Source organism: Procambarus clarkii, chromosome 24 (assembly GCF_040958095.1).
Source record: "Procambarus clarkii isolate CNS0578487 chromosome 24, FALCON_Pclarkii_2.0, whole genome shotgun sequence".
In the NCBI taxonomy this organism is placed as follows: domain Eukaryota; kingdom Metazoa; phylum Arthropoda; class Malacostraca; order Decapoda; family Cambaridae; genus Procambarus; species Procambarus clarkii.
Window position 1 is genome coordinate 18,081,303 of NC_091173.1, and position 12,500 is coordinate 18,093,802.

The window sequence follows — 12,500 nt, forward strand, 5'->3', positions numbered from 1 at the left end:
TATATTAAGCTCTCGCTGGACCTCGACACACAAAATATTGCAAGTTATTCCGGTTCATAAAGTTTATATATGAGAGACGCGCTGTTGTTGTCCAGAGTTTGTCATTTCGAAAAACGAATGTTGAAAGTTGTGTGTGTGTGTGTGGGGGGGGGGGTATGTGTGTGCGTGACCTCTCTTTGCTGAACTACAATGAATTTACACAATCTCAGTGTCAACATAGATTACGTTTCTCCAATGGAGAGAAGAGGAAATGTTTACCGGTCACCAAGCTGTTGGAGCGAGTCTGGTGTCTCCCCCGTACAAGGATATATATACTGGTGAAAATAACCTCCCACGGTAGTGTTATGTAAACAAACACAGTGTTATTTACACAGGCTTGGGGGATAACGTTAGAAAAAAACACAGTACTTAAGACAGTTAATTTTACTTTTAAAAACAAAATAGTAGAGAGTGTGTCTGGGAACAAAATATATTATCTCCTAACTTTTAATTCGTGACGGGGGTGAGGTGTGCGGGTGAGAGGTTTAGGGAGCCCGCGGAGATGGGTGGACGCCACCATTCTTGCGCGGGATTCTCTGTTTGACTGTGTTCAAGTGCTGTGTCTCGTTCTCTGTCACCCCCCTCCCCCTCCTCTACGCTGTGTCTGATTTCCTGCCTCTCCCTTTCTCCCTACGCTGTCTCGTTCCCTGTCAACCCCCCTCTACGCTGTCTCGTTCCCTGTCAACCCCACTCTACGCTGTCTCGGTCCCTGTCAACCCCCCTCTACGCTGTCTCGTTCCCTGTCAACCCCCCTCTACGCTGTTTCGTTCCCTGTCAACCCCCCTCTACGCTGTCTCGGTCCCTGTCAACCCCCCTCTACGCTGTCTCGTTCCCTGTCAACCTCCCTCTACGCTGTCTCGTTCCCTGTCAACCCCCCTCTACGCTGTTTCTCGTTCCCTGCGTCTCTTTTTTCTCAGCTGTTCATTAATTTAGTTTACTTTACTTAGTTTAAGTGTATCCGCCCAGGGAGTCTCTTGTTGCCTTTGCATCAAACGATTTTAATAAATAAAATTATGTCCTCTACCCTCACAGACTTTAAAAAATTTAAAACATTCATACAGTTCCGTGTCTTGTATGCTCGCTCGTGTATGTTTGTGGTGTTTGTGGTAGCAGCATGTACAACACTCCCCAATAGGAAGAAAACCCGCTGGGTTGTTCATCCTGTCACTTCATCACTTACCTAGTAGTAAAGAAGTTTCAGTATATTATTACTTCCTGCCCATCCCATGAAAGTGTGAACTAAGTTCTAATGGTCATAAAACTATTCACATTCTTTTTTATTAAAATGTTTATTCATATCAAGACATTCCGAGATATATATTCGCAGATTTATAGTGTTGTGAAAATGGTGGTGGTAGCTAGGAGCTCTGCTACACCAGTTTCTTCCCCCCAACCATTTGCATGAGGTCGTGCATCATTGGCCGGGCCGGAGGACATTCACACCACCAGGCACGGAGTCTGCCCCAGCTGTTTAAGTCAGCAGATAGTAAGGTGCCGCATTACCTGCGTGTCTTTATGTCCTTCTTACTCCCACCTCGTCCATTGTTTCATTCATGATCTCCCTTGTTGAGAGGCTTAAGGCTCGTACTGTCTGTGTGTGTGTGTGTGGTGATGATGGGGTGGCTCAGGCCTCGGCTCCTGGTCCCGCTCCACGCGGCCAATACCACACGTTTCTTGTTTCTTGTAGCAGTGTCTTGGTTTTTTCTTGTTTCTTGTAGCAGTGTCTTCGTCTTTTCTTGTTTCTTGTAGCAGTGTCTTCGTTTTTTCTTGCTTCTTGTAGCAGTGTCTTCGTTTTTTCTTGCTTCTTGTAGCAGTGTCTTCGTTTTTTTTTTGTTTCTTGTAGCAGTGTCTTCGATTTTTTTTTCTTGTAGCAGTGTCTTCGTTTTTTTTTTTTTGTTTCTTGTAGCAGTGTCTTCGTTTTTTTTTGTTTCTTGTAGCAGTGTCTTCGTTTTTTCTTGTTTCTTGTAGCAGTGTCTTTGTTTTTTCTTGTTTCTTGTAGCAGTGTCTTTGTCTTTTCTTGTTTCTTGTAGCAGTGTCTTGTTTTTTTTGTTTCTTGTAGCAGTGTCTTCGTTTTTTTTGTTTCTTGTAGCAGTGTCTTCGTTTTTTTTTGTTTCTTGTAGCAGTGTCTTGTTTTTTTTTGTTTCTTGTAGCAGTGTCTTGTTTTTTTTTGTTTCTTGTAGCAGTGTCTTGTTTTTTTTTTGTTTCTTGTAGCAGTGTCTTGTTTTTTTTTTTGTTTCTTGTAGCAGTGTCTTTGTCTTTTCTTGTTTCTTGTAGCAGTGTCTTGTTTTTTTTTTTTCTTGTAGCAGTGTCTTCGTTTTTTTTTTTTTGTTTCTTGTAGCAGTGTCTTTTTTTTTTTTTTTTTTCTTGTAGCAGTGTCTTCGTTTTTTTTTTGTTTCTTGTAGCAGTGTCTTCGTTTTTTCTTGTTTCTTGTAGCAGTGTCTTTGTCTTTTCTTGTTTCTTGTAGCAGTGTCTTGGTTTTTTTTTTTTTTGTTTCTTGTAGCAGTGTCTTCGTTTTTTTTTTGTTTCTTGTAGCAGTGTCTTGTTTTTTTTTTTTTTTGTTTCTTGTAGCAGTGTCTTCGTTTTTTTTGTTTCTTGTAGCAGTGTCTTGTTTTTTTTGTTTCTTGTAGCAGTGTCTTGTTTTTTTTTTTGTTTCTTGTAGCAGTGTCTTCGTTTTTTTTGTTTCTTGTAGCAGTGTCTTGTTTTTTTTTTGTTTCTTGTAGCAGTGTCTTCGTTTTTTTTTGTTTCTTGTAGCAGTGTCTTCGTTTTTTTTGTTTCTTGTAGCAGTGTCTTCGTTTTTTTTTTGTTTCTTGTAGCAGTGTCTTCGTTTTTTTTTTTGTTTCTTGTAGCAGTGTCTTCGTTTTTTTTGTTTCTTGTAGCAGTGTCTTCGTTTTTTTTTTGTTTCTTGTAGCAGTGTCTTCGTTTTTTTTGTTTCTTGTAGCAGTGTCTTCGTTTTTTTTTTGTTTCTTGTAGCAGTGTCTTGTTTTTTTTTTTGTTTCTTGTAGCAGTGTCTTCGTTTTTTTTTGTTTCTTGTAGCAGTGTCTTGTTTTTTTTTTTGTTTCTTGTAGCAGTGTCTTCGTTTTTTTTGTTTCTTGTAGCAGTGTCTTCGTTTTTTTTTGTTTCTTGTAGCAGTGTCTTGTTTTTTTTGTTTCTTGTAGCAGTGTCTTCGTTTTTTTTTTTTTTTCTTGTAGCAGTGTCTTGTTTTTTTTTGTTTCTTGTAGCAGTGTCTTGTTTTTTTTTTGTTTCTTGTAGCAGTGTCTTTGTCTTTTCTTGTTTCTTGTAGCAGTGTCTTGTTTTTTTTTTGTTTCTTGTAGCAGTGTCTTCGTTTTTTTTGTTTCTTGTAGCAGTGTCTTCGTCTTTTCTTGTTTCTTGTAGCAGTGTCTTTGTCTTTTCTTGTTTCTTGTAGCAGTGTCTTCGTTTTTTTTTGCTTCTTGTAGCAGTGTCTTGTTTTTTTTTTTTCTTGTAGCAGTGTCTTCGTTTTTTTTTGTTTCTTGTAGCAGTGTCTTCGTTTTTTTTTGTTTCTTGTAGCAGACTGGACGGTGGAATCAGAAGAACGCGATGCGTGTGTGACGTATTGATGGGATCGGAGGTGGATTGTGGTACCGGATGGTCCCTTCGGAACTCCTTTTATTTTTATGTCTGGTAGTGTTTCAGGGTAAGATTCTTTTTTTTAGTTCATCATGGTTCAGTTGGTAGTGCGTGTGTGTACCTTCGGTGTCCAGATGTGCCAGTTCGAGCCCATTGTACTGCCTAAATATTTGATATCTACACTTTTTTGTACTGTACCGTTGGGGAAAATAATACAGCACGTTTTCCTCGGGTATTATTATTATAGTGTGGACTGCTAGATGTAAAATTTACGGGCTCACCATAGCCCGTGCTGCTTGGAACTTTTTGTTCCAGGTAGCGAATCTTAAACAACAACAACAACTCAACAATTACAGTGTGGGGAAAATTGTGTAGAAGTCCTAGAGGAGTTGTATGTATTAGAAACAAAACATGCGAGAGAACTAATGGTTTAATTAGTGACTTAGTGTAATATATATTATTGCGAACGGCAGAGTTATGTGGTGTTGCCATGTTTGTTCCTGTGTCCTAGTCTCTGGTAATTATGCATAACAAGTCCCCAGATGAGTCAAGCTAATATATTCACCCTCCATAACCACACCCTTCCTCCTAATGATAATTATGGACCCTTTGTAACCAGTTAAAATTTAACTCTGAGACCTTGTACCTAGATTGTAATTATCGTCTCTCTCTCTCTCTCTCTCTCTCTCTCTCTCTCTCTCTCTCTCTCTCTCTCTCTCTCTCTCTCTCTCTCTCTCTCTCTCTCTCTCTCTCTCTCCACGTTCTACTGTTCTACTGTATATTAAATGTAACACGTAATAATCAATAAAGAAGAGGGGAAAAGACCCCTCAAACCAGCGGCCGGAGCTGATACAGTGGAAAATCTTCCAATATTAATGACTCGCCTCTGACACCATAGGCGCTACCTGCAACGTTGACTTGAGCTACAGCTTGACTTACCTTAAGCTGAACTGACTTGCATTCCTGCTTAGCACAGAATGCTGTGACGACAGTAACCTTGCAAGGCTAATACCTTAATTACTTATCTTCTATGGCCAGATTGCAAGTGGCGTTTATAGAAATTAATCTATCAACTCAGAAAATAGGTCGCAGTTTTAACGAACTCGACTAATCTACTAAAAAAAATCAATCTATTAGTACAAAATCAACCACTGCAATATTGATGTTTTCTGTGCAGCGGCATCGATAAACTAGGTTGGATTTGCTTAGATTTGTACCTTTCTGGTGAGGGAAAACGGTTGAATTTTTTTTTACGGCGCGGCAAATCGAGAGAGAGAGAGAGAGAGAGAGAGAGAGAGAGAGAGAGAGAGAGAGAGAGAGAGAGAGAGAGAGAGAGAGAGAGAGAGAGAGAGAGAGAAAACGGGCTGTTTCATATATACGTAAAGAATAAATATTTTGGGATCCAGACACGAGATTAATTACTCTCAAACCACGGTCGTGATTTTTTTGTGAATAAGAGGCTTCAAAGCGGCGAGAGAGAAAGACGGGGTGTAAACCTTGGCTTATCTCAAAGTGAAACCCCAAGGAAAAAATGGAGAGGAACATATACCATTGATGATTGGATAGATGGAGTGGTGGGGGGGCAGGAAGGGATGGAGGGGGAACAGGAAGGGTGGAGGGGGGACAGGAAGGGATGGAGGGGGAACAGGAAGGGTGGAGGGGGAACAGGAAGGGTGGAGGGGGGACAGGAAAGGTGGAGAAAGCTTGGGTTGAGAAGGAAGGGAAGATGTCGGAAGAGGTGGAGTGAAACACTTACAGAGGAGGTCAACAAGAAACTACAAGATGACTTGAACAGACTGAAGGAATAGTCCAACATATGGCTACTAGAGTTTAACTCAAGTAAATGTAAAGTAATGAAAATAGGCGTGGGGAGGAGGACAAAAACAAGGCATCATTTGGGAGATGAAAACCTTTTCAAGGATCAGGAAGAAAGATCTGGGGACTGATATCACGCCGGACCTGTCCCCCTGAAGCTCACATCAAAAGAACATCATCAGCGGCATATGCAAGGTTGGCCAATATAAGAACTGCCTTTAGAAACTTGTGTAAGGAATTATTAAGAATCTTGTATACCACATGTCAGACCAATCTTGGAGTATGCAGCTCCATCGTGGAGTCCATATCTAGTCAAGAACAAGACTAAGTTGAAGAAGGTTCAAAGGTATGCCCCCAGACTAGTGCCCGAGCTGAGGGGCTTAAGCTACAAGGGAAGACTACTTGGATTAAATTTCACGGTTCTGGAAAACAGAAGAGTAATGGGAGACATGATCACCGCATACAAAATTATCAGTAGAATTGATAGGCTAGATAAAGGCAGAGTAAGATATCAGTACACGAGTGGTAGTCGCACAAGGGGACACAGGTTGAAACTGAGTACCCAAATAGGCCACAGAAAAATTAGAAATAATTTTTCAGCATCAGAGTAGTTAACAGATGGAATGCACTAGGAAGTGATGTGGTGGAGGCTGACTCCATACACGGTTTCAGATGTAGATATGATAGAGCCCAATAGGCTCAGGAACCTGTACACCTGTTGATTGACGGTTGAGAGGCGGGACCAAAGAGCCAAAGCTGAACCGCCACAAGCACAAATAGGTGAGTACAAAAAGGTGAGTACACACACACACACACACACACACACACACACACACACACACACACACACACACACACACACACACACACACACACACACACACACACACACTGGTCGCTTCCACAAGCAAGACTCGTTACCACCACTGTTTGAAGTGGTCATTATACTTGCCATCTTGACACTGGCAGAACACTAACAACCCAAGTGGAAGCCGTAACGAGCGCGGCTCCTCACCTCGCAAAAGACGGATTGCTTGCTGGTATCTGGGCTGTCCTTCCCCTCCCCTTGAGTACCTGTCACCACCACACCTGGTCCTCATTATCCACCACGCTAAGGTGGCGCTTTCCCTGTGTCACTATCAGTCCCTGATGTCCCTTACATCAGTCCCTGATGTCCCTTACATCAGTCCCTGATGTCCCTTACATCAGTCCCTGATGTCCCTTACATTAGTCCCTGATGTCCCTTACATCAGCCCTTACGAGAGGGAGGAAGGTTGAGGGTGGGCGGTAGAACGCCCAGGGCAGACGACAAGACGCTCAAGGTGGACGACAAGACGTCCAGGGCGGACGGCAGGACGCAGTCTCACGACCACACACACGTAAACATTACTTCAACGTTAAGTTTCCTGTAATAATAGAATGTCGCCCCTCACGACAGTTCAGGAGGCGAGTGTGTCACTCGGGTGAGTAGTTGGGATATTGGTAACTAACTTTTGACCATTTATGGTGGCTCGGGGAGTGACCGAGTGACTGTCGAGCCACCCAAGTGACTCCCGAGTGGGAGTGACTGTCTCTGGGACGTGTCTGGAAAAGTACCACTGTCTGTCTCTAGAGGAAGTGTGTCTGGGGCGGGATGAATGTCTGTCTTGAAATTATTCTATGCCTGTCCTTGGAAGCGCGTGTTGAAAAGATTCACTACCTTACCGGAAGGTTCGCCACTTCATCGGAAGGTTCGCTGCCTCACCGGAAGGTTCGCTGCCTCACCGGAAGGTTCACCACCTCACCGGAAGGTTCACCACCTCACTGGAAGGTTCGCTGCCTCACCGGAAGGTTCACCACCTCACCGGAAGGTTCACCACCTCACTGGAAGGTTCGCTGCCTCACCGGAAGATTCGCTGCCTCACCGGAAGGTTCGCTGCCTCACCGGAAGATTCACCACCTCACTGGAAGGTTCGCTGCCTCACCGGAAGGTTCGCCACTTCACCGGAAGGTTCGCCACCTCACCGGAAGGTTCACCACCTCACTGGAAGGTTCGCTGCCTCACCGGAAGATTCACCACCTCACTGGAAGGTTCGCTGCCTCACCGGAAGGTTCGCCACTTCACCGGAAGGTTCGCCACCTCACAGAAAGATTCACCACCTCGTCATGCAACAGAGATGGTGATGTAAACAGATTATTTCTTTCCCCCCGTCACTCTGTACACCCTGGAAGATGCACGAGGGGTTCCAGTCTCCCGAAGATACCTCAAGCCTGGAGCCACAACTGCCGAGAACGCCGCCGCCGCTGAAGCCGGATTTACAAGTCAATAAAATCATACAGACTGTCAACCAGCTTTCACCAGCTGGCTGTGGCCTAACATTATCTCTGATATGAGAGATAATGATAAAAAAAATGACATGAATATCGGTATTCATGACAAGGTGGTCAAATGCTTGTTCTTAAGAACCTACCAAGAAGAAATTCGATTTTGTGCATTTTAAAAAAAAAGGCAGATTATGACCGGGTCTTTTTAATGGCTGGTTGGCGCTGATGAGTTGGCTGATGATTGCATGATGCCACCTGTTTACATCACCCCCGAGTGATGATCTAAGTGATGAAGAGCAGAGTCGTGTGAATGATGATGTCAGACTTTAGTAACTTTCTGTATATTGAGTTGGGACAAAGGGGGGGAGAGGGGGGGATGGGAGAGGTGTTGGTGACATGATCCATACATGTTTGGTAGCTATGGAAGACTTAAGTGTGGTGGCATTACGTTTTTCACATGTTTTTTAATATATATATATATATATATATATATATATATATATATATATATATATATATATATATATATATATATATATACATATATATATATATATATATATATATATATATATATATATATATATATATATATACATATATATATATATATATATATATATATATATATATATATATATATATATATATATATATATATATACACATACACATAGCTCCCTCCCTCCCCCTCCCACCCTTAGTGCGTTCTTGGGATTCTGTGATCTGTTTGGCTTATTATATCCGCTGAAAAGGTAAGTGTTGGTGTGGACACATCTTCGTAAGGCAACATTGACACACACACACAACCAGGGAATAACTCTCGCCATAGATTACATGTATATATATATTATAGTCCCAATAAATTAAAGTATACAGAAAATTCATTGCCTCTTAACTCTTTCATATTTCTCAATCGCTCGTTAATTGGACTCTTATTTTTTTTCAGAAACATTGTTTTTAATTCTTCGAATATTTTTTTTTCTTATTTGTAATATTTAATTAATTTGTAATATTGGTTAATTCTACAAGTAAAGTGATGTGAATGACGCTCCCTCAACCAGCTGAGCCACGATAGCGACCAGCTGAGACACGATAGCGACCAGCTGAGCCACGATAGCGACCAGCTGAGACACGATAGCGACCAGCTGAGACACGATAGCGACCAGCTGAGACACGATAGCGACCAGCTGAGCCACGATAGCGACCAGCTGAGCCACGATAGCGACCAGCTGAGCCACGATAGCGACCAGCTGAGACACGATAGCGACCAGCTGAGACCCGATAGCGACGCTGAGGCTTGAAATTGTGTTTTGTTTGAAGGGCAGAATTACTTTTCGGAGTTCAACAAATAGCGTTAATTTGAAGCCATTGTCAAACATTATCCAGGGAAGCTGTATCCCCTTCTCTCGTGCCTCTCTCTCTCTCCCTTCCTCCTGTGTTTACATTTCATTTTACGTTTTATTTTCTGCCTCACCTTAAACTTTAACCATTATCCTCCCTCCTTCCCACCCCTTCCCCCTTCCCTGTCCTGTTTCACAGTGATCAGGTCTTGTCACGTTCCACTTTATCCAGGCCTTGACCTGCCTCACCTCGACCAAGCAGTGCTCTGATGCACTTGAACTGTGTTATGACCCGTTTCACTTTACCCAAACTCTGTCCTGTTCCACATTAACCCCTTCCGTTTTTGTTTCAGTCTATTCTCCCCCAAACTGTTCTTCTTTCCCTCGTGGGAAAATAAGCATTAGACATTAATTATGTCGGTTTCCATTTCATCCAAGTATCCCAGGGAATACACTGATTGAAGGTAGCAAGACATGCAAGCTTGAATTATTGAAAAGTGATGATTGGCTACTCATTTCTTGCTGCTTGTACATAACCAAATGTTAAAAAATTAGTATTAATGAAGAGGTAGAGAGAGAGAGAGGTAGAGAGAGAGAGAGAGAGAGAGGGGGAGAGAGAGAGAGAGAGAGAGAGAGAGAGAGAGAGAGAGAGAGAGAGAGAGAGAGAGAGAGAGAGAGAGAGAGAGAGAGAGAGAAAGGGTGATGCTAATAGTTTATAGCTACCGTAGCTTTGAGGTTCCTGAACTGCAGCGAAGGAAGAAAATCATATAAATGGAAAATCATGAGAAGAATGAGAAGAGAAGCAACAAACAGAATTAGGACAAAAAACTTATGATGGAAGATTTAAATAATTGTAAACTAGACTGGGATTAGAGGGACTCCTGCAGATTTGAAAGGTTAAACTGGCCGAAGTTACTAAAAAATGGCCATATGATGATATCGAATGTAAATGAGGAAATGAGATTCAACGGAAATCACTTACCATCATGGCTGGGATGGTGTTGACCCGGAATGAGGAAACACTGAGTGCCTGGTTCGCGAAAGGCATTTAGGAACCGTCTTTCATTGTCTATTTTCATTATACAATTTGCCTGAGAAGGAAAAGAACACCAGAGGTTTTAAATGAGAAACATCGCATGATGGATGAATTATTAACGGATAACAGCAACTGAAAATAAAATAGGAAATTGTTTGAGAGCTTTTAAGAATATTTAATTGCTGAACTTGAGAAGCGGCAGCCACGAGGGACCATCTTGAGAGAACTTATGCTTCTTAAGTGGAAGTTGAGGTTCTTAGGTGATGTGCTTCAGGGCAGGTCACTACGAGGTCATACGAGGTCACGAGGTCGCCCGGTGATAATTTGTATGATCCTTCAATCCTCTTACAGATATTAAATAATGCTACCATAAATAGATCCAATTATTTCAAGCCATAGCTAATGTACACATTACAGGATTGGGATATTCATTGTAGATGTATATCGCTATTATATCCATTAACGTAGTATAGGTATCGGGCTTTGAACAGTTTTATAATCCATTAACCTAAAAGTTTTTTTAATGTTGGTCCAAACGAAATATTAGTACTTTGATTTTACAGAGTATATGTAGGATATATTTTTGGGGGGGTTGAAAGAATTACCAATATGTCCGGTAAGTAGGAATTGATGTTTTTGGCTTGGTAATGTCTCGACAAGCTGTCAACGTTGTAATCCCGGGGATTACCCTGGGGGAGCCCTGGGATTACCTTGGGAATACCCTGGGTTAGCCTTGGAATTTCCCAGGGGTAGACTAGGGATTAACCTGGGTAGCCTTGGGATTACCATGGCAGTAGCCATGGGATTCCCCTGGGGGTAATCTTGGGATTACCCCTTGGGATTACCCCTGGGGTAATTCTGAGATTACCCTGGAGGGCCAAGCTGCCTTAACAGGTCCCACAGGGCTCTGTACTGTCCCTCACAGAATCTTTCCATGGCACTGTTTGCAGATGATGCCAGGTTAATGAGACGAATGAAGACAGCATAAGACTGCATCATGCTGCAATTATACCTAAACAAAACACAGGAGTAGTCAGATAAATGGCTTCTGGAATTCAACCTACCTAAGTGCCACGTTATGCGAGCGTGACACTTAAAATAAAAAATCTGATAAGATAATAGATTTGGGTGTGTCATGAAGCACCACCTGTAAAGTGGCGGGTCCCAAGAGATACTTCTGCCTTCCCGTAAGCTCTGCTAAGTAAGCACGACTAGGTAGAGTGACTAGGTAGGGTGACCAGGTAGGGTGACAGACGTCACCAGTACGGCGCCTGCGGGTGACGGGGGGACAGAGTGACGTCTGGTGTTCGACAGGAGCAGGTCGGATTGATGACTGTTCGAGAGTGACAATTTCCGCCACCAAGGATGTACCACATTGGGAGGGGGATGTGGGGAGGGATGGAGGAGATTGGGGGGATTGGGGGAAGAGGTACCCACCTCCCCCACGTAACCCTGACCAGGACTTAATCTCCATCACCATCACCACCACCACCCCCAGCACCACCGCCAGCACCACCATCACCACCCCCAGCTGTTTAACACAACAGTAAAATGGGTACTTGGTTGTAAAAACGATTCTTCGCGGCGGGGATCGTATTCCAGGGACCTGCCCGAAACGCTACGCGTACTAGTGGCTGTACAAGAATGTAACAATTCTTGTATATATCTCAAAAAATAAAAGAGATCACATATTTAGTTTTGTCTTGGGTTATGAAGTGTGGGCATCGGTGGGCACTCCATACCCCACGGGGGGCACTCATTACGTGGTGACAGGAGACCAGAGGCGTCACTCACCTCTTAGTATTATTTTTATGTTCCTGAGATAAGGACCTGGAAGAGGTCAGGGCGAACAATATCATGTTTTACCTGGAATGTGTACTGCCCATCGCTTCACGTCCAGGGGGCCAGTTACTACTGGGTGCGCAGGGGCGAACAGTGAGGGGGGGGGGAACGTTGCCCAATTACCCAATTATCAGGTCATGCACAGAACTACGGGCTCACCATAGCCCGTGCTACCTGGAACTTTTTGTTCTAGGTAGCGACTCTTAAACAACAACAACAACAGGTCATGCACGTCCAAGCTACTGAATTTTGTAACAGCTCATCAAGATTGTAACTTGCTTAGCTAAATGGAATTGTGGGATTCAGTCCCTGAGCCCATTATGTGCCTCTGTAACCCTTTCCACTAACCCCCCCCCCCACAAGATGGGTACGGGGTGCATAATAAATGAACTAAACTAAACTTAACTAGCTGCGGCCTCGCCCAAGGGTGTATTAGTACACGTGTTCTAACTGTGACAAAAAAAAAAAAAAACATCCAGCTAGTCCTGGAAAACACTGCCCAAATGCTCCCGTACCCCAGCTGCCGCACTCCCGCT

The 12,500-nt window shown here is 43.1% G+C and overlaps 1 protein-coding gene across 1 annotated transcript in view; it reads left to right on the forward strand.

The window, feature by feature from the left end:
* Positions 1–12,500, forward strand: part of LOC123761680 (putative neural-cadherin 2) — a 139,297-nt gene that overhangs the window by 34,161 nt on the left and 92,636 nt on the right. The window lies entirely within an intron of this gene.